At 42.7% G+C, this 14,109-nt stretch overlaps 1 protein-coding gene across 7 annotated transcripts in view; it reads right to left on the reverse strand.

Annotated features, from left to right (window-relative positions):
* The window catches only part of ATP6V0A4 (ATPase H+ transporting V0 subunit a4), a 70,164-nt gene that overhangs the window by 55,348 nt on the left and 707 nt on the right, over positions 1-14,109 (reverse strand). For 2 of the 7 annotated variants that reach the window (XM_032483441.1, XM_032483442.1), the window contains exon 2: positions 4,926-5,003. The exons of 2 other annotated variants lie outside the window; for them this stretch is intronic. The gene's annotated coding sequence lies outside the window, so the exon portion shown is untranslated. Of the gene's footprint in view, positions 1-4,925; positions 5,004-6,184; positions 6,309-12,435; positions 12,519-14,109 lie in introns of those variants that run through there. 3 more of the 7 variants (XM_014559891.2, XM_032483440.1, XM_014559892.2) reach the window with 3 other exon arrangements.

The raw sequence follows: 14,109 nt of genomic DNA on the forward strand, positions 1-14,109 counted from the left end.
AGAAAATAAATCTCCCATGTGAAAGGTATACTCCGTGCCTCAGAAGTAGGAAGACACCTTTATCGTCAGAAATAGGGAATTCAGGCAGAGAGACTTACATAAACAAGCCTTGTGACTTCTTTAATTTACTACCTCAAGCCCAGATTCTGTTGAGATTCTTCACTAATTGGGCAGTCAAAACCGAATTTCTCACAAATGTACTGTTTCTTTGTAAGCACCCAACAGGAGGAACTTGCCGGCACCACTACCCTTGAGCTTTGGGGCCATTACCTGGTAAAATAAGGGTTCCTTGAACGCAAGCCCTCGGATACCCTGATGGTCGACCTGATGGATAACTAAGAGGGCTACTAAGTTTAGTGCTGGAGAAAGGAATGACTCACATCCAGGAGGGACGAGGCGGGGACAGCGCAAGACTGCATCACGCTCCTCAGGACGGCACACAATTTAGGGAATAGTTATTTGTGGAATTTTCAATTTAAATTTTTCAGACTGCAGTTGACTGAGGACAACTGCAACCACAGGCAGTGAAACCCGGCATAAGAGGGACTCCTGGATACAAGTCAGTAGATCACGCCTTAAGCAGACAAATCAAGAACAGCAATGTGAGCATCTTATCTGGAGATTCTGAAGGTAACCACAAGAAGAAAAAGTTACAACAGTCGAAAGTAGTTCTTGGGGAACTAATTGCAGAGGGAGTGGAGCAGGAGACTTCAGCATTTTTATTTTTTATAAACCCTTCATACTATTTGATTTTAAAATCCATGTCCATTTATTAATTTGAAGAAAATTAAACAATTAAAACCACATTTTTCAATGATGATAAAAGAAAATAATCTCACAAATGTTTGTTGCACAATGACGGTGTGCCAGGGAGGGCACTAGTGTTTGGGGTACAGCACGGACAAAACAGCTCCTGGTCCCGTGAAGTGTCACAGAGTCACACATAATAACCCTCATGGGGGGAGGGTGGTAGTGTTCCAGCTTAGCATGCATGAGGTCCTGGGTTCAATCCCCAGTACCTCCACTAAAAAATTAATTAATTAAATTTATTAGATAATAAATAAAATCTAAAAATGATAATAATAATCCTCATATCAGTGGCTAAGGCACAGATGATGCTTACTGTGGGCTAATTTAAGACAAAACCCTAAGATACAGGTAATGTTAGAATCCTTGTTGTTTGTTCAACTGTTTGTTTTACAGATTAGGAACCTGAGACAGGGAGAGGTGACCTATTCGAGGTTACTCAGCTAATAAGTGGTAAAGAGAGGACGTGAACTCCAGCTCCAGAGCTGAGCCACTCTAGTGTCAGTAATCAAAGTATCAAATAACCGCGAGGACGAATGTGTGGTAACTGGGGTGGGTGCGCTGACTGAGGGCGCACCGCTCTCTGAGCTGCATAACCAGACCCAGCCCAGGCTCAGGGGAGGCTTCTGTGGGGAGAGGAGCCAGTGTACACAGGGCGGGGAGAGGGAGGGAGGGAGGGCTGGGAGATGGGGCTGGGGCAGTGGGCAGGATGAGGAAATTCAGGACCATGAGACCATATTAAAGCTGGTGTCTTTGTCCTAAGAGCAATAAGAAGGCCTTGATAGGTGTGAAGGCTGTGGGTGCACGCCAATGATACATCTTTGAAAACATATTTCTAATTATGGGGTGGGTTGGGGGGAAGGGGAAAGGGGCATCTCGGGCAGAGCAGTTAGGAGACAGGCACAGTGGTCCAGGCCAAAGAGGAAATGGTTTTTATTTTCAGTATCCCATGTGTCAAGATGGAAGGTACATACAAATCATTCTAACAGCATAACGAAGTAAAAAAAAAAAAGCAATTATTTGAGTGGCAAGCTGAATTAGCTGCCATTTTCACAGAATACCACTTTTTACTTGAAAGAACAGCTAACCAGCTAAGGTTATTCAGACTTTGGCATTCGGCAGGCATTTTCTCAGAAGTGATCCAAATCATGCTGTCACTTCAAAGGAAAACAACTGACCGATGATAAAATTACAATTTTAGAGAACTCTTACCTGCCACCATGAACTTGACAGCTTTCTAATACTAAAACCTTTCTAAAGAGGATATTTCTGTGGAGATATTTGTAAATATGATCTTCCTCTTAGTGTACTGTATAATGAAACATAACAACATTTGGAAGATCTGTGAACCAGTATTTCTCCAATGACCAACGTGTAATGTTATAAAATCGTGGACAGGCAAATGATTCATCAGAAGTGCATGATTAGCCAGTGGATTTTAATGAAAAGGTTTGGTTTCGAATTCCACATTGCAACTAAGCTTTTTTTTTTTTTTTTTTTTTTTTTTTTTTTTTTTGGCCAGGGAGGGGTAGTTGGGTTTACTTATTTATTTATCTATTTAATGATGGTATGAGGAATTGAACCCAGGACCTCATGCATGCTAAGTATGCACTTCACCACTGAGCTATCCCCATCTCCTGCAACTAAGCTTTTAAATTTTACTACTTGTTAAGTTTTGGCGTAGTATCAAAGGAAAATATCCACAACTGTCTGAAAAAGCTAATAAAACATTTTCCCCCTTTTTAAACGACAAATTTCTTTTCTTCGTCTACTCAAACAAAAATAACCAACAGCAACAGATTGAATGCAAACATAAATGCAAAAGGCATCCAGCTGTCCTTCATTGTCAGACATAAAAGAGATTTGCAAAATAAAACAATGCCACTCTGTTGGGAAATACAGTTATTTTCATTAAAATGTATATTTTTATCAACCTATAACAGGTTTCATATTATTTTAGATGAGCTTATATATAAGATTTTTTAAATTTCTCAGTTTGAATTTCTATTGTGGTAAATATCAGTAGATAGAGTCCGCATAAGCCAGAATATTTTGGGGCTGTTAATTTTTAAGAGTATAAAGGGGCATGTGGACCAAAACATTGGAACTGGCCTGGGGAGGGGATAGAGGGGTGTATTAGGCTGCCAATACCACAAACTGGGTAGTTTAAACAACAGAATTTCTCATCTAATTGTTCCAGAGGCTAGAGCCTAAGATTAAGGTGTCAGCAGGGTTGATTCCTTCTAAGGGCTGTGAGAGACAGTCTGTTCCATGCCTCTCACCCAGCTTCTGGTGGTGTGCTGGCAATCTCTGGGGTTCTTTGCCTTGTAGAAGCATCACCTGATCTCTGCTTTCAACTTCACATGTGTGTGTCTATGTCCAAATCTCTCCTTCTTACAAGGACACCACACATATTGGAGTAAGGGCCCAGCATACTGCAGTATGAGTGTGGCCTCATCTTAACTAATTACCTCTGCAAAGACCCTGTTTCCAAGTAAGGTGACATTCTGAGGGACTGGGGTGCGGACTTCAACATGAGAATTTGGTGGGGGACACAATTCAGCCTGTCACAAAGGGGAAGCAATAAAGTCAGGTCTGAACATGGGAGAATTCAAGGTTTCAAGACGGGACAGAGGAGACGGACCAGAAACAGAGAGGGAGAAGGATCATCTGAAGGAGAGAATTCAAGAGAAGAAAATGTCTCAAGAACCATGGGTTGGTTGTGGAAGAGGAGGCCTGAGAAGCATATGGAGGTTCCTGGTGACCCCGATGGACCTACTTCAGTGGAATGAAAGGGGCAGAATTCAAAGTAAAGACTGTGATGTTAGGAAGTCAGTGGCTGGTGAGGAGACCACAGGGAGCAACAATTCTTTCAAACTATCAGGCTGTTGAAAGGAAGAAGGGCAGGGTAGCAGGTGATGAGAAAATGAAGTGTCACAGGATGGTTTCATTTATTTTTCAAGGGAAGGGACAGTTGACAAGCCAAAAGAACTCTGTGAGCTCTGGTTACACAGCACATTTAAAAAAATGGCGACATCCACTTTTTCTCATCCATTCTGTACATTTGAGACACTCTCTTTGAACCATACAAAGATATCACTTATATTTCTCTGGAAGTTTCCTGACTGAGTGCTGTATTTTACAGGTAACTTTTCACAGCACTGAGGAGTCACAGACAGCTGGAAGAGGGAAAATGTGAACAACCGCAGTCCAAGTCAGTCTAAAACCAAAGTAAACCTCGGAAACTCTCTAGCAGTGCTAGGGGCTCCCCACCGCGAAGGGAGAGGAGAAAGTGGGAGAGGAGCCAGGCTCGGCTCTGGCCCTAAAGGGTTTCCAGTCACTCGCTGAAAGAGACAGAGATTCAGTCCAACCCACTGGCTGGAGCGGAGGCATGGGGAGACTAAATGACTTACCAAAGCCGGACAGTATGCTCGCATTTCTGTAATTATTTGTGTCACTGACTTTTTCACTAAGCAAGTCATTCTCCTATTAATCATTAAATACTATGTATTTTAATAGACTTTCAAGACCCTCATTAACACTTACATTTGGCATTAGGTCTTGAGAGAAACCACCCTCTTAGAGCAGAATCAATTCCATATAGGATCCAAATGAACGCTGCTTTTGACACTGGATGTTCAATACCACTGTCCCCATTCTTTACACAAGTCTGGGGCCCGATGCCAGTTTGCGGCCACTCCACACTTGTCCATGCTGGTTTCTGGCAAAACACTTTCCTGCCCTGAAGACTTTCTATGAAACAGCTCTTGCAGAGCCGAAGAGGGAAGCACACCACTTAGACCTCTTCAAAGTAGGCATTCCTTTAAACAAACGGCCTCCTTTGTTCCCAAATCCTTGCACCCAGGATTAGGATGATACCACATGCTCAGCTGTACAAGATCAGTTTACAGGAGATCATCAGAATTTAAAGAATGGAAAGGGAAAACTGGAGAGCAAGCCAACATGCTTGCAAGAAATTTAAGCCATAAATTAAAAAAAAAAAAAAGGTAAGCTGCAAAAGTAACAACTTGATTTTCTAAAAGCAAGGTCTAATTTTTCTGAACTGAATTCCAGACAAATTGCCTTCATTCAAAGAATTGATTTTACCAACCACTTACCTAGCCCTTCTCCACCAGAGGCCAGACACTGAGTCCACCATCCACGAGCCTTCACAATGGGCTCTAAAGGATAAAGCACTAGAGACAGAAAGAGAATGATCTGAGGTTGCCAAAAAGAAAGAATGATATTCAACTTCACACACAATCAGATGCAACTTGTGGACAGTAACATTCATGAGTTGACGAGTTTATGTTATCAGCACACTGAGGACAATATTATGTGTGCTAGAACCAGGACCATCCCCTGCCATGAACATCCCCACTCCTGGCCACAGACCTTCTCCTGTGATGGTTCTTAGTGCACAATGGTGCCATCCAATGTCACTTTGACCCTCACTGCTATTCTACATCTTTCTGTCCTCTAGATCATGGCCTGAGAAAGGGCCCCCCACCACCACCACCTGGTGGCTCTCAGGAACACCTACACTCTTCTCCACCCTCCACCCCAGCCCACTTCCCTGCTCAGCACACGGCCACCTCGTTCCTAGGGAGACCCTCCATCATGGAGCCTCTGGCTCCCTTTCCTCCAGCTCAACGCCGGGCTTGCTCTCTGTTTCCCTTCTCCCCAGAGCACAGCCACTTTACATCCCTTTGATTCCTGTCTTCAATGCAAGTCTCAGACTGACCGGAAGTGCGATTTAGGAAAAAGAAGTTTCATCCTGAAGAGGACAGAACACTCCTAAGTTTGTCGAGCATGGATTTTACCCATTGCATCTCCAAGTTTTTCACTGGGGAGCACCTCCCTGGTTATTTGTCTTTTCTGTGATAATATTTACCCTAAATTCTATTAGAGAGTTTCTTTCCAGTATGATTTCTATGTCTACTTTTTTAAAAAAAAATACTTTACTAGCTCATTTCTCTTCTTTCTCCATTTAATATACTATATTGAGCACAGAGTCATAGAACTGTGCCCCTGGAAGAACTTAGAGATCTAATCCAACCCCTTTACTTTAGAGAGAAAGAAACAGGCCCAGGGAGGTGAAGGGATTGGCCTATGGTCACACAGCTACTGACAGAACTGCACGCAGAACACAGGGCTCCTGACACAGGGTTTTTGCTTTATCCCTGCAGCTTTCCAGTTTGTTTCTCACAGGACTTAACAACCTTTGTGTAGGCAGAGTATGTAGCAGAACCCCTTCTGGGGATAATTTACCCCCTCTGGGGAGTCCTGAGGAGCCCAGACAAAGGTCTTCCCCCGTAGGATTGAAAGGAGCGTTTCTCTGGACTTTCCTCCCTCTGTCCCCCTCCCAGAGACCCACCTGCCATATCTCCTGGGTAACATCATCAGTAAGGTGATGTGACTTCCACCAAGGTCACATCACCTTACACAAGAACACTAGAATCCAAGACTCCTGGCTCAGGGTTGGTTGTGTTGGCCCCTCAGGGGCCACGGGCAGCCTGGACAGAGAGATGAGAAAAAGTGAGTAAAGGAAAGTTCTAGAAGAGGCTGGAGGCCACAGAGGAGAGACGTCAGATGCTGGGAAGAGAGAACCAACCATCTCTCACTCAGCTGCCTGGTCCTTTTTAGCTGCATGTGGACAGAACTGGAAAAGAAAACTCAGCTGAGTGTTGATCAAAACATGCAGCTTATTTCCCAAAAACCTTAGCTTAAAATTACTTTCTGAGAACACACATCTCTGTTTATTAAACAAGAAAAGGAGCTTAACCACAAGCACTGTTGTGCCAACAGAAGCATTTTGCACAAATGGTAAGACTGGGAACTGAATTACCAATCACGGGGCTTGGAGCTGAACAGGACCTCCCCTCCAACCATTCATTAACTTCACCTTAAAATGCCCTTACCTGTTTGAGGCTAGTAACTCACTAACTTTCTCACAGTTGGAGCTATCCCACGGTGGAAATGACTGCCTTAAAAGTTAGTAAGAAACCTGTCACTTGAGGCATTTAACGAAGTCCAAGTAATGACCTTGAGAGGTCAAATGCAGCAATACCAAACTATTAACTACCATTTTCTTTGTAGGGGAGAATTCTTATAAGGTAAAAGACTGGCCTAGGTGGCCTCTAGGTGCCTTTCTAACATGGAGATTCTATGTTTTCTTTTTCCATATCTTATTTCTAGTCTTCTTTTTGTCCTGAACATTTGTGGGTGTGTCTTGTACATTCTGTTATATATCTTGGGCACCCCAGGAACAGAGGCTGTCAATAAGCAGTTCTCTGCACCATATGCAACTTGAAACTTAATTAAGATTTTTTTTAATGGAAAAGATTTACTGATATTGAATGTTTTTCCCAGGCAATCAGACAGATCCTGTAAACTCCAGCCTATCTGCTCTGTGATTGCATTGCTTTCCTGTGAACTACTCTTTTAAAAAATATATTAACTTGATTTTATTTCCTAATTATAAAACACATTCATTGTAGAGAATCTGAAAGACATCAAAAAAAAAAAAAGTATAAAGAAGAAAATAAAAATCACCTCAAAGTGTAATTCTAGATATGACCACTGCTAACATCTTGGGGAGGATATTTTTCAAAACTTTTTCTTTGTATTATAATACTGGAAACATATTTAATATACAGTTTTATATCCTGCTTTTTCTGCTTTATGTTATATAGCAGGTGTTTTCCCAAATAATAACCATTATCCTAAAACATCATTTTAGAATTAAACATTATATCCCATTATAGGAGGCTTCTAAACTTTTATTTTCACAAATATTGTGATGTTGAGATGGAGAATCTTGGATGTACATTTCGTGTGTATGATTATTTCTTTGGGGAATAATTTCCCAAGAGCCATTAGAAGGAAAGGTGGCCAAAATAAGCTGAACCTAACAAAGTCTACAACTTAGCTACATACAAATCATCTCAGTTACTGAGACTGGATTGACAGGATGGCAGACTGTTGTGGTCCCAAGCACCTGACTGAAGCAACCAAAAAAAAAAAAAGATTATGCCTCATCCTAGGTGATCCTAGGACTCAAGTTATTTCTACAAGCAATTGTCTATAATTACAATTTTTCACACAGTAGAATATAACCAGGTACGTGAGGAAACACAACAACATGAAGGAAAAGCAGCAGAAATAATTAATAGAAACAGACCAATGGGGGTGAGCAAATATTGAAGTTATCAGACACAGATTAAAAAAAATTTATCTTCACTCTGTTCGTGAAGATGAAAAACAAGACTGAATAACAGAAAGTTATTTTTTAAGATACAAAATGAAAATTCTAGAACTAACGCTAAAATAACTGAAATTAAGAACCCAATGAGTAGTTATAAAGTGAATCAGACACAGATGACAAGAGAGTTAATAAAAGGGCAGAAGAAAATATTCAGAATAAAGCGCATGAAAACAGAAGAATGGAGAATAAAGAAGAGGGCAAAGAATGAGAGGATTCAGTGGAAAAGCCTAACTTACATGTAACTGGAGTCCCAGAAGGAGAGAAAAGAATGGCACAGAAGCAGTATTTGATGGCTGAGAACTTTTCAAAACTGATGAAAGACATCAGATCCCACATTCAATTGTCTACAAACCCCAAGCGAGGCAAATAAAAAGAAACCCATACCTGAGCCCATCAGAATAAAACCGCTGAAACCCAAAGACAGAGCAAAACTCTTAGAAACAGTGAAATTAAAAAAGAGACAGATTACCTACAAGGAAGCACCAATCAGATGGACAGCTCTCAACAGAAACCAGGAAAGTTAAAAGAAATAGAAAAATATATTTAAAGCACTGAAAGAAAATATCTGTCAACCTAGAATTCTACACCCAGTAAAAATACTGTTGGAGAACATCTTCAAGAATGAAAACTTATCCATCCAGACAGACAAACACTCCAGTGAGGGAATCCTAAAAGGTGTTCTTCACGGAGAAGGAAAATGATGGCACATCAAAGACCAGACTTGCAGAAAGGAGTGAAGAACAATAGGTTGGCAAATATCTGGATAAATTTAAACATTCACTTTATTAAACAGTAATAGTGACCTGCTGAGTTAAAAAGTATGTGTATAGTTAAAAATATGTGACCATAATGGTATGAAAATCAGGAGTGAATTCCCAAAGTCTTTGCAGTATCTATGAAGACAATAAAAGTATCGATTAATATTAGACTTTGATGAGATCAGAATGCATGCTGTAATCTCTAAAAAAAAAAAAATGGAATAATAATCAACTCAGTCCAAATGTAGTGAGGGGGTAAAAAAAGGAACATAAGACAGATGGGAAAACCAGAGAGCACTTGGTAAGATGGCAGATTCAAAACCTAAGCCAGTCAAACAAGTTTATACTGTATAGCACAAGGAACTGTATTTATCTTGTAGTGACCCATAATGAAAAAGAATATGAAAACAAATATCTGCATGTATATACTGAACTATTATGCGGTACACCAGAAATTGACATAACATTGTACATTGATTATACTTCAATTAAAAAAAACCCTAAGCCAATCAGTAAATACAGTCCATGTGAATAGATCCAGTGGCCAAATTAAAGACAAAGATTGTCAGTGGGTTTTTCAAAATCCAACATCATGTTTTTTATAAGGTACACATCTAAAATATAATAAGGACTTACTGAAGTTGAAAGAAATGATGGAAAATGATGTACATGCAAAATTAAGCAAAAGAAAGGTGGGAGAGCTGTAGCAATAACAGACCAGGTAAATTTTATCACAGAACAACATTCCTAGAGATTAAGAGGAATGTCACAAAATTATTTCTTAAAGAAGGTTCAGTTCATCAGGAAGGTGTCATAATTCTGTATTTGTATGAAGCCTAATGACAACTTCAAATACTCAGTACAAAAATAGACAGGACTACAAGGAAAAGAGGAATCCAACAATCTCTGTCTCAGTATTCAATGGATTTAAAAATATATTTTTAGAAGATATGAACCACACAATCAGCAGTCTTTACCTAACAGACTTATACAGAATACTGAACCCCACAACTGCATAGCATAGTCTTTTCAAGCACTGCCAAGCATTTATAAAAATTGGCCATGTGATGGTTCTTAATGAATATCAGAAAATAAAAATCATCGAAGTGTGTTTGCAGAGCTCAATGCAATGAAGTTAGACATCAGTACCAAAGAGGTAATTGGGAAACCTCCATATGCTTGAAAATTCAGACAGAAATACACTTCTGTGATAAGGAGATCCAAGCCCGGGGGAAGATGGTCTCAGCCAAGAGGAAGTGTTTTGTTAAACCCACCTCTGTCCTGGCCACAGGCCCACCATCCCCACCGCCCCCTAGCGCAACTGTGGGTTAAGAGCAAATCGAATGACTCACCCCTGGAACCGCTCAGAATTGGTTCCAAAGGGTGGGTTCCAGGCCTTGGTCACCTTGTTCCTTCTCTCAGCTCTATGACATGATCTCAGATCGGACTCTGTGTAGTTCTCCTCACTTCCTCCAAATCATGCACCCATAACTGAACGGCAGGTTAAGCTTCTCCACAAAGTGCTGCTTAGGGGGAGGTCTAGATGTTTCAGTCCTACGAGCAACTAGAGACTGACATTATTTTGTGAAAACAGATTCCGACAAAGCCCCACGCAGGGAGAGCCACAGACCCCATCTCTGCTGGGAAGATAGGGACCAGTGGGCACAGGAGCGGTCAGGGCCGCGACTCTCCTCCGAGTGGATGAATGAGAAATAAGTACCCCGAGTTCCAAGCCAGTGATCTCTTCCCAGAGGTGGGGAGGCAGGTAGAGAGGGAGATCAGAATCACAAGGGACGCTTCCTCACAGAAAATGTCGTTCCCGTAGGCGGATGCGCTTCCAGGCCACGGAATGCTGGTTTTCAATCATTTTGCCCAGGAAACGCTTGGCTCCCTCTCTTTTTCAAATGAAATTATATCAGGGAAAACAGACAAAATGGGAGGCAGTGAGAGCCTTAGAACTCCACGGTCTTGGCCACACCGACCCCAGCACGGAGCCTGGTCAGAGACATTTTAGCCTGGACTGTTTTTAAAGTATGTGTAATCAAACACCTTCCTCAACCATTAAAAAAGAAAAAAGAAAGCTTGAGAAAGCTTCTGCAGAACGTCTAGCTTTGAGCAATACAACTTCCTGGTGCCCTTTGCAAAGCAAACCTGATGTAAAAATGCATGAAAAACTTACTAGTGGAGGTGAGGTAACCAGCTGCCTAGAGTTTTAGTTACAGACCTGTTAAAAAAGACAGCTAATGATGGTGACACTTGGAGAACAGCCACCATGCAGTCCTTCCATTGACAACTACTGAGTTCTCAGAGACCCATCAAAGAGGGGAGGGTATAGCCCAAGTGGCAGAAAGCATGCTTAGCATGCAAGAGGACCTGGGTTCAATCCCCAGTACTTCCTCTAAAACTAAATAAATAAGTAAACCTAATTACCTCCTCCCCACCCCCGAAAAAGGAAAGGAAAAAAACAAAAACAAAAACAAAATCTCAGAGACCAGTCAAGTCCATCCTATTTTAGGATACTAAAATCCTTTCATCTGGTGATAAGAGAATGCTTGTCTTTTAAATTGACTTGCAAACACTTAATCTAAGGCAGTCCCAAATCAAAGAACAATGTATTAAACAGAAAGAGGGTGGGGACAGATCATTACCCGTCCCCTCCGCATTCACTGCTTCCCAGAATTCTTTCCACTGTGTGATGTGATATGATGCTGTCGGCTTAGGTGGGTGCCTGCACTTCAAACCAGCATCACAGCAACCCTAGGCAGGGCTGTTTTCAGAATCTCTGTCCCAGGCTGTCATCATTTTGGAGGGACATGCTCTTGCTCACATCAAACTTATCAAAATGCGCTCAACATCCTACATTAAGTTTTCTCTGTTTACATGTTTGAAATGAATTGTGTAACTTCACTTTGGAAAAAAAAATTTTTTTTTGATTGCACAGGTTTTGTTGCTGTTCATATTTTGATCTGAGAACATTTTTTTTCAGGTCTCAAACGTCTGGGGGACCCTTGAAAATCCCATAGGCCCAACACACTGCTGTTATCTCCAGTGAGAATTGTATAAATCAGCCCATCTGTGAAGCTCACTGCAGGGTGTACAGTGAGGAAAATGTCAAGAACAGAGATCAAAAGATAGGAGAAAAAATAGGAGAAAGTGTTCATCTCATTAAGTAATATTGCCCCCGTGGGGACCCACGGGGAAAATTCCTCTCTGGTTTTGGTATCGAGAGCAGTTGGGCTTCCCCTGCCGTTTTCGTCTCATGCCCCCATGAGTCACGTATGTGACCATGCTATGCTCTTCGCACTGGCTGCCAGAAAGCTGAGAAAACATGCGTGCCGTTTTGGGCTCTAAACCCACTCAGGGACCCATCTCCTATTTCCTGCCCTAACTTTCTCTTTGCCTCGTTTCTTCCCGTTTATTTTATTTCATCTAGCTGAACTAATTGTATGTAAACTTCGTTAAACCCTTTTTGGACCAAGGCAGAACATAAATAAATCAATACATAAATGGCATGATTTTTCCCTAAAACTGCCTTTCTCCCATACTTTCTACTTTTGATGAATCTTCTATTAAAATACTGGTTACCATTTGCTGGGTACTTACCATCATCCGGCACTGTGCAATGCATTTCCCACGGACTACTTAACTAAGTCATCATCAGACTCTTGAGCTAGGAGCTACTGTCCCATTACTCTTTGGATTAAGAACCAGAGGCTTGGATGTATAAAGTAAACTGTCCAGGGCCCCTCAGCCAATAAGAGGCGGGCCTGGAAATCCACCCTCTCATGGCCATCCTCTCACCGCAGCTGGAAACCTGGCCTCCATCCTGGGGGCTTTCTCCTGGACTCCCTTCTGCTGATTTGGCCTCCTGAACACCCCTCGATTCTGTCTCCCTCTTCTCTACCCCTTCTTTTCTCTATCTTCAGTCCTACTTCTTATTTCAGGGCTCTCTTGATCTCCATCTGGGATTTCTGCAACAGCTTCTTAGATGATCTCTCTGAATCCAGGCCTGCCCTCTGTCATCCAGTTTTCTGAAATACAAAGGTGACCACATCTACAGGTGCCTTACAGGATGCCCCGGTTGGAAGGTAGAGTCCCACTTCCTTATTAGACTTCAGGCCCATTTGTAATCTGTTCTTAGTCTAACCAGACACACCGTGACCCACTGCATGCTCCAAGGACAGTAATTACTCCCCAGATAAGGGACACACGTTCGTGTGTCAGAGGCTTTGCGCATGCTGTCCCCTTCTCCTGTGCCTGGTGAACTACACGGCTCTCAAGTCTCGGGTCATAATGCCACCTCCACTGTGAAATGTTCTCTGAGTCTTCTCACCCACAACCCTCCTCCCCACACTTATTTCATGGTGTTGTCATTACTTGTCGGTCCGTCTTCCTCACTGGACCCCGAGCTCCGTGAGGACGGGGACTGTCAGACCCCCACCCCCACATCAAGGACTAAGATGCAGCGGCTACGCAGTGATTACCGAGCATGCACCCAAGCGGGAGGCCTAAACCGGACTCTGGCACGCTGCTGGAGACTAGCCTTCCTGAAGCACTCCTGCCCCCAGCCCCCAAATCCAGGAGTATCCGGCCACCACTAATTTGTACCTTTGGGCAAATTAGAAAAAGTGCCTCTCCCAGGCTGATGTGTTACAACGAGACGTCCTTATTCGGGGCTTACACGTGGCCCACGTGTCCTTCCACGAGCCCGGAATGAGCTGCACTTCATCCCTCACTCTCTCACCCGGGCCCGTCCTCGTTCAGGGACACAGCGCACATTCCCAGGCCACTGACGTGCACAGACCACTCTCCTGCCTGTGTTTGCTCGAAAGGCCCGTCAACTGCCGTCTGCACCTGCAAACTTCAATACCCAGCCGGAAGCTCACGTCAGCTGCGGCTCTCTCCCCTGTGGCTCTCAGGCCGACTTCACCCTCTGTCTTTTATGCCCCATCACAGGGGAAGATGCCCATATTTGAGGCCTACCATAATCCCTCCCAGTTCTTTCTTCACTGCCTGTTCTCACCACTGCACTGAGTAGGAATCAGGAGGTAGGATCCGGTCTTGATCATCTCTGAGTCTCAAACGCCTGGGTTGGCGCCTTTCAATACCTGGTCGGGTATTCAATGCATGTTTTAGACGGAAGGCAGAGCTTCATTCAAACTATTACTCAGTTCCAAATCTTCACAAAGCCTCCCTTCAGCCTCCTGATTGTCTCAATCCCTCTAGCCTGGCCCAGGGGAGGCTCAGCCTCACCGTCAAGGTGAACATCTGAGCACC

This window comes from Camelus ferus, chromosome 7, assembly GCF_009834535.1.
Source record: "Camelus ferus isolate YT-003-E chromosome 7, BCGSAC_Cfer_1.0, whole genome shotgun sequence".
Classification (NCBI taxonomy): domain Eukaryota; kingdom Metazoa; phylum Chordata; class Mammalia; order Artiodactyla; family Camelidae; genus Camelus; species Camelus ferus.